Raw genomic sequence first — 7,563 nt, 5'->3', positions numbered from 1 at the left:
GTCCTTTGATTTTGAATTGAAAATCAAGTACCTTGCAGTAGGCATCAAGACATGGCTAATTGTAGAAAAAAGACAAGACAGATAGTCCGAGTAATTGAGAGGCAAAAATGTTTAAATGGCAATTGAATTGAAAATCAAATATCTTACAGTAGGCATCAAGACATGGCTAATTGTAGAAAAAATACAAGATAGATAGTCCGAGTAATTGAGAAGCAAAAATGTTTAAATGGCAATTGAATTGAAAATCAAATATTTTACAGTAGGCATCAAGACATGGCTAATTGTAGAAAAAAGACAAGACAGATAGTCCGAGTAATTGAGAGGCAAAAATGTTTAAATGGCAATTGAATTGAAAATCAAATATCTTACAGTAGGCATCAAGACATGGCTAATTGTAGAAAAAGACAAGACAGATAGTCCGAGTAATTGAGAGGGAAAAATGTTTAAATGACAATTGAATTGAAAATCAAATATTTTACAGTAGGAATCAAGACATGGCTAATTATAGAAAAAAGACAAGACAGATAGTCCGAGTAATTGAGAGGCAAAAATATGTAAATGAGACGAGTAAATGGCGGGAGTAAATATGACTCTCTTATTCGTTTCCTTAGTACTAACGTATTAGTACTTAGTAATAACGTATTTGCTACAAAAGGATATCAGCAAAAGGACTCTCTCCGCTATATTCAAATGTAATCATAATTATTGGACATGATTATATTTAAAGGAAGCTGATCAAAAAAGTTATCACATGTTATATATCATATAGTATTTCATATAGCATTTACTTGTTTGCCATACATTTTTGGTAAAGAGATATGGAGGACTTGGATATGGAGTAGGAGAAATATTTAGTATATGATGGACAGCCACTTTCTTCTAGGCATTTTTTAGTTCTCTATTACAAAATTCTTGAGGTATGAAAATTACAGGCAAATTTGAATTTCAATTATAATTTAAACTAGGGTAAATTTCAATTCAGTTCATTCTAATTAACAATATTATCTAGTATCTTATGTTGAAGTTAGAAAGACATTTAAATACCTAATAATCTGTTGTTTTGTCTTGATCTTAATGATGATTATGAATATTCAACAAGTTTAATACAAAAAGCTGTAAACTGTAATTTTAAATTGTTTTTATTTTAAAAGATTGGGAAAATTGTAATGTTTTGACACCAAGAAATTCGTTTATAGTCACTATTAAAAACCATCTAGAGCGCACTACTCTGAATAACGAGGAATTAAATTCGAACTTAATCTGTAGTCTATTTGACGACTGTGACAATACAGTGACAAAAAGAATGTTTAAGTATTTCTTGGAGTAACAGCGTCCCAAAATATAAATTTTAAAAAATATTAAAAGATTTTATTCATTTACTCTTTGCTTACGAGGTACTTTAAGAAAAGTATACATTCGGAAATCTTCTCTTTGCATAAGTTCAGATTTTATTTTGTTTTAATTTGGGCCTTTAGCGAAAGCTCAATATTTTTGGCTCGTTCAATTGGGGCCTTCGAATTGAATCATAAGTTACTTAAGCATTATCTTCAAGACAGTTTTTAGTTCTTCTTTTTTATTTTTTATTTTTCATTTTTACAGAAATGAATTAAAACGAACAAAGATTAAATAAAAAAAGTTTTTTTTTAAGAAAAGTAAAGAGCGAAGCTATGTCGTGAGAAAAGCAAAATAAAACTACCAGTAATTTTAATGAACAATGAACTAAAATTTAAAGGAAACTGATACTAAAATTAATAAGAAATCAAACTATTAATGGTCTTATAATGTACCAAAAATAAAACTGATATCAACTCAAACTTAAAACGAACAGAAATTACTAGATATTTGAACTAGGAAGTCTTCCCCCTTGCACCCTTATTGCAGTGTGAGTGTAATTCGCACTTTACTGAAAGCAATATATATTTAAGTAATTTCTCTTTTATAATTATATCATTGAGAAATACATAGATTAACGAAAGGTCTCGAACTTAATGTGATTATATTTTATTATATCAATCTAGTTCCATCAGGCTGATATACACTAAGTTATATTCTCTTCAGTCATTCTGGTTCAGTTTATAAATTTACTGAGCGACAATGACCTGAAAGATACCGTTCAAAAGTGGAAGCGACTAACCTTATGCCCTGTGCCTGGTATTCGGATTGACTCAGATCCATCGGTGATTTGGACTAGAGTCTGCAGGCAGAAATATGTTAGCGAACCATAGCGTTCTCTTCTGCACGAGCATTTCATTTTAAGCCTTTTTGTTTTCTTTTATGCTTCCGTAGCTGCTGAGTGAACTTTGTCACCTATCAATCGAGAAAAATAAGCAATAGAGATCAAACTCAATTTCACTGCCTTGACCGGGTTTCTTAATACGAAAAAGAGTGTCTAAAAGAATTGGAAACTCTCGTTGAACTTAATTCTGCATTTAAAGTGCAAAAACTGTGAAAAGGGATAAAAAATACGCGCTACAAGAAGAAACATTCCGTTAAATTAATTTAACTTTGCTTCATAGATACAACGAATAACTTATTTAAGAGGATTTGTAACTTGCAGATGGTGCACTGTCGGGTGTCCTGATCTATGGAGCCATGTGAACTTGGGGTATTAGCCACTTTCATGGCGTGATTGCTTGTATGTTTTATTTATAGTTTGTGTCGCTTTTTATTGACACTGGATGTGAGCACTAGTTCAAGATATTAGTTTTTATTAGAATTCTTACTTTATCCATTATTCGTCTTAATACCCAAAATTTCAAGAAAACATAAACGCTAGCAATCAGCTTCGAGAACGTCTTCAGAAAACATTATTGAAAACTTCTTCTGAAATGCTTTTGGTGATTTGTGGCTGCTATTGCGTTTAGCTGATAAAACTTATAGAAGTTTTCCTTATATTTCAAGCAAGGAGACTGTTATTCCCTTGGGTTTAAAATTCTTCTTGCCATTGACACCGAGATCTTTATTAGTTCTCAGAAAAATCAATTAAACTTAACCACCGTTGAGCGTCACAAAGCAGCGCGAGTGGTAAACTTTTTATCTTCTGTATTACCTGTATTTAATCTTCAATATCTCGTGGTAAAATTTTAAGCCATTTGACGCTGTCCAAACAGAAGCTGTTAGCTAACAAATTGCCCAACAGCTGTGTGTCAGCCAGTGGCACCAATTCACGAAAATGTCGGGGGGGGGCAAGGATTTTTTTTCGATTTTTTTTAATTAAGATGCAAAAAAAGAACAGCATTGAGCAAACACACCTAAAACAGGGGTTAGCGGCAAGGTCGCTGCTTGGCAAAATCGTCGACTAATCTATCCAAATCCAGTTTCTTTACCTCCTCTTTTTCAACGGTCATTATCATGAGATCATTGAGTCTGTCGTTTCCCATCGTCGATCGCAGATAGTCTTTCACACGCTCTAATGCCGAGAAGAATCGTTCATTACTGGCAGTGGTCACAGGCAAAGTAGCAACTAGCTTCATCAGTTTTAGCACTGCAAAATAGGCAATTGGGAGGTCGAATAAGATTTCGATAGCTCGAAGAAGATCCATTTTTGGAATATCACTTTTTGAAAGATGCAGCTTTGCAAGAGAAAGCTGGGATTCTATGGCATGGTCATCGACACCGAGAATCTCTGGATAATGACACATAACTCTTTCCACTTTCGAAAATTCGAGAAAATTGGAACTTGAGGGGTCGAAGGCAGATAAAGCGTCGAGCAGAGGCATATTTTGCATGAAACGTTGGTCAATCTCACTCGTGAAACGGTCTATTACCTCAAAGTACAGAAGTTTATCGCAGGCTGATTCAACTGGCTGACTGGTGTTGCGTTTACCGGTTGTTGAGTTTCGAAGAAAGTCTTTGAGACGAATGGAAATGGCTTGACTTCTCTTGCTTCGAGCACTGGTTTTAGATTGTGGAGATTTCGATTCCTGGATATCGTTTAAAGCCAAGAATTCAGATATGTTTTTGCTTAAGTTGTTCCATTCGTTATCATTTCTCAGCTTTTGGAGTGTCTCATATGTCCCAGAAATCAGTGCAAGTGCCTTATAAATCAACAAACTTCCGGATTGAAGTTGCTCTGATAAACAATTTACAATGACTAATACTTTTTGTATTATGTGCAAAGTTAAAACAAAAGAGGCAGAGTTGATTTTGTCCAGTAGTCCTTTTGCTTCACACGCTGCTTCGCCATTGGAACTATCAGAGACTGCGGCAAGCAAAGTAACAATACAATCAAATCTGGCCTTCACCTTCAAAATAGAGTGGACTGCGTAAAACCAGCGAGTCTGGACGGTCCTCTCAAGCTCCAAGACTTTTTGTCCGCTAATACGGTGGGATTCCACAAATACCTCTTGACGAGTATTGCTGCATTATATAAATGCGTAAAGTCTTTACACCACAGAGAAAAATTCAGAAACTTCGCTGATATTTTTTAGGCAGTCAGTCAAAACCAAGTTTAATCTGTGGGCGTGACGGTATACATAAACTGCATGAGGCACCTTCTCCCTAAACTTTGCTTGAACTCTGTTAAATTCCCCACTCATAACGGATGCGCCGTCATAACATTGGGCAATACACAGCATCGAATCTACACCAAGCTATTCTATAGTTTCACAAATCGAGGTGGATAAGCTTTCGGCATCTAATTTGTGCATGTGATATCAGCCAATTGGTCGCTCTACTACTTTTCCATTTGATATGTACCTGAGTAGGATCACTAATTGTTCTTTTCTAGAGACGTCTTTTGTCTCGTCGACAAGAATAGCAAGGTAATTAGCTGATTTTACTTATGAAATAATATCTAGGCGCAAGGCATTTCCTATCAGTGTAACTGCGTCATTTTGGTACTGATGACTGCAATAGTGACCATATCGGCGCTGTAACTTGGTTATCAGCTTTTCGTCGACTTTAGACATTTTCTCCATCAATTCAACCAAATTACCCCGGTTTGTAGATGTTTCTGATTCGTCATGACCCCTCAAAGCAAGACCCTGGTGGCCAAGAAAGCAAATACCGCAAAAAATGTACTTCACATGATCTCTATTTTCCTCAACCTCTTGAGATTTGGATTGAATTAAGGCATTCGCTATAGATTTCGAAGTATCAGTACTCATTATCTTAAATTCCCTCCATGCTGACATACAATGCCTATGTCTTTCAAACCATTATGTTGCTTTAATAGAGCAGAACTGTCGTTCCAATTGCAGAATCCTGACTTAATGAAAGCCCTTTTTCCAGAAGTTTCTCCAGCGCTTAGAGTCCCCATAGAAAAATGGCGGCAAGCAAAACAAAACACGGAATTCAAGTTTTTTTAGTATTCAATCCATTCATAAGTCTTATAGTAATGTGCACTGAGTTTCCTTCCGTTAGAAGTGGAAGTCGGATATCTCTCAAAAATAGGTTGAGCTGGTTTGTCGTGACACGTCCTAGAGGTATCTGAGAGAGTTTGTTGACTGCTACTGGAACCCGCAAGGGGTTCAACAATGCAGACCAGACTTTCATGTTGACCTGAGCCATTTATTGTTCCGCTTGTTTCCGAAATTCTGTCACAGGTGGGGGAATTTATCCCAACTAACCCGAAACCTTGGACGCTGACACTATTGCCAGTTTCTTGCACTAAAGTTTCTTCATTTTTCTTCCGCATTTTCACCGAAAAAAATCCAAAGTTTGTTGTCGCTTTTTACTCATAGTTTGATTACGATGTAAACCTTGCTTTCTGCTGATATAGGGTTTACTTTGATAAGCGTTTTGGTAAGCGTAGCCGAATCATTCAGAGTTATGGGTTCTCGTGGAGGAGGCAGAAGAGTCTCTTTCACTATAAACTATGTGTTTTATTGTACTAAGTTTATGTACAGTAGTTTAAGATAGATGAATTTAAACGAGTAGTAGACAAGGACTTCACTCAGACACGGCAAGAGAAGAACTGAAGAAACACGTAGAGACTCACTTAGAAAATCACTCCCATACTCCATGGTGAAAATACCCCGCTTAGAAACCCCATAAACCAACCACTTACATTTCCTGTTCACGACAGTCCCATACAGTCCCATACACGACAGTCCCATATATTATTCAGCATCGTCAAGAATCTGCTGACCAAAACCCCCTTGAAACCCTAGAACACATTTCATTTCTCAGCTACTAAAAAAGGCAATATACAACACTCATAGTTTACAGCGAATTCTTCACAAGAAAAATATAGAAATACTGACCATATGAAGCTTAGTTTTGAATGAACCCTACTCACGTATAAAATAGTGTAGATGCGTGAATAGAGACGCGCTCTTTGACATTTTACATTTCAAAACAAGATTGTCTCCTAATGATAGAATTAAGGCACCAGTTTGTTGGTCGTGTTTATTAGAACAGTTGCTGGTTTAATATAGCACATAGCTAAAATAGAAAATAGCTGTGAAATATAAATAAGAAGGTAATTTTCAAACTCTAGGGGGGCATGCCCCCCTTGCCCCCCCCCCCTAATTGGCGCCCCTGGTGTCAGCCATGGAAACAAAGACTGTTAACAAACGTTGCCAAAGTTATTTCTAATTTTCGGTACTGTTCTATTGGGTGGAACCACGCGATATACTGCACAACAAACATGCTATAGTCTTTCAACGGACAATTCATATGCTGAGGATTGCAAAAAGTGATTTATCACTGCGTTTACAATATTTAAACTTTTTTTTTCGGGGGGGGGGGGGGGGTTAGGGGCAAAAAAGGTACCTAGGTTATGTTAGGTTACGTATTTAATATATGCTATGCTTTACACCCCCTCCCCTATCCCCTTTATGTGCAAATATATAGCCGAAACTTGTTTCTAAAATTAATTTATTTTTATCCTATTTTTGTTTTATATCATTAGCATTAACCAAACTTCACTTCTCGCGTGGTTCCCAGCTAATAGAACAGTACCTATGTTTTTTAACAAATAAAATCGGTAAACTTCTAGGTGGCCCTATAATCTAGCTAGGATGAAAGTGAAAACATCATTTGATGCCTTTCTTATGATCATTTATAATACAATAATCGCTTCTTTCGCAAATTGTATCTTGAGCCCTTAAAAGAGCCCCAGAGTATTTTATTTTTAACCACACAAAGAGGTTATAGCTTAACCTAACCTGCAAAATACTTGATTTTCAATTCAAACCGTTTTCCTACAGTTTCAAGGTTTTCAAATGCTGTCGACAAAAATAGCGCTGAATTTTGCGATTCGAAACTTTGCCATCGACATTTCAGGGTATATTCCAATTCAGGGTATATATTTGCATATTAGGAGGGTGGGGGGTGAAGTTCATATTAAATTTGCAGCGGGCAATATAATTTAGCTAGAATGTAAGTAAAAACACCATTTGATGTTTTTTTTGCTGTTTCATAATCCATATAAAATACCTTTGGGGCCCCTTTAATGGCTCAAGATGCAATTTGCGACAGAGGCAATTATTCTATTATGAAAGAGCACAAAAAGGCATCAAATGATGTTTTTACTTTAATCCTAGCTAAATTATAGGGCCACCTAAAAATTTACCATCAAATCATTGTTGAAGTAAATTGTGGGATAATTTTTTAGCG

This window comes from Artemia sp. Qi Xiang Cuo, chromosome 5, assembly GCF_049724085.1.
Source record: "Artemia sp. Qi Xiang Cuo chromosome 5, ASM4972408v1, whole genome shotgun sequence".
Lineage (NCBI taxonomy): Eukaryota > Metazoa > Arthropoda > Branchiopoda > Anostraca > Artemiidae > Artemia > Artemia sp. Qi Xiang Cuo.
This window is presented reverse-complemented; position numbering follows the sequence as displayed.